This window comes from Mus musculus, chromosome 7, assembly GCF_000001635.26.
Source record: "Mus musculus strain C57BL/6J chromosome 7, GRCm38.p6 C57BL/6J".
NCBI lineage: Eukaryota > Metazoa > Chordata > Mammalia > Rodentia > Muridae > Mus > Mus musculus.
Genome location: NC_000073.6, coordinates 123,017,439 through 123,018,874, shown reverse-complemented (window position 1 = coordinate 123,018,874; position 1,436 = coordinate 123,017,439).

Here is a 1,436-nt window from a genome sequence, read left to right as displayed (position 1 = left end):
GGATAAAACCCTCAAAACCATGCCAACAACGGCAGGAAAAGCATTCGATCAAATCCAACAGCCTTTCAGAATACAAATATGCAAAAAATGGGAATAGAACGATGTGTTATTCTTCTAAAATTTTATTTTTATTTTTATGTACGTGAGCATTTTGTCTGCATGTGTATCTGTGCCATTTGTGTGTGCTTTGTGCCTGCAGGAGCTACAAAAGGCTGTCATATCCTCTGATCTTGGAGTTACATAGGGGTGTGAGCCACTCTGTGTGTGTGTGTGTGTGTGTGTGTGTGTGTGTGTGTGTGTGTGTGTTGGGGGTTGACCCCAAATCTCCAAAACTGCTGAGAAAGCTCTCCAGCCCTACAGAGAATATTTAAACTGATGTAAGTAGAACTCCATCACTGTTCAATATCATTGACAGAAAGATGGCAGGATGGCAGGGAGAGCTACCAGGGCTGATCTGAGATGGATCTCACACAGTAAGAGACAGAGCTGACTCCTGAGAACTGTCCTTTGGTTTACCATGGCATGTGCATGCATGTGCACATGTACATCCACACAGAATATATATATATTTTTAAAACTAAAAGTAAAATAACCTTCAAAAGACCCCCAGTTTATAATGGCATCAAAGTTATAGATTGGATTAGCGAAGTACTATTTGACTATTTGGGTTAATGAAGGATGTGTACACTATAAAATTATAAAAACTAATGAAGCAAAGATGATTTAACTGAATAGCCATACCTTGCTTGTGGATTGGAACATACAATGCTAAAATTGTGATGCTGCTTGAAGCAATGTACAGACTTAATGCTTTTTTTTTTTTTTTTTTTTTTTGCTAAAATCTCAGCCATTTTTTTTTCAAACATAGACAAGATGAGCCTAAAATTTTATGGAAATGTAAAGGACTGAGAATAACCACAATGGTCTTTAAATGTTCCTTTAGAATGCTGGCTGGAGAGGCAGTTCAGCAGCAAGAACACCGGCTGCTCTTGCACAGGATCTAGATTTGGTTCTTTGCACCTATATGGTGACCCACAAACATCTCTAACTCCTGTTCCCGGTGATCTGATGCCCTCTCCTGGCCTCTTCAGGTACTGCATGCATGCAAAACATCCATTCACATAAAAAAGATTTTTAAAAATAGTTAAATCCTTAAAGAAACAAAATAAAACAAACAAACAAACAAACAAACTTTGTGAACAGAGTTAGAGAACTCACACTTCTTAATGTAAAAGCGCCTTATAAGGATAACGGTGGTACTAGTATATAGGTAAATATCTGTGAGCGTATATACATTATCTCTCTGTCTAGATGAGTGAATGGACTAAACGAGAATTTGTAGGCAAATGAGTGGAAGTAGAAAAGATCACCTTGACTGAAGTAACCCAGACCTAGAAAGACAAATATGCTGTGTACTCACTTATAAGTGGATATTA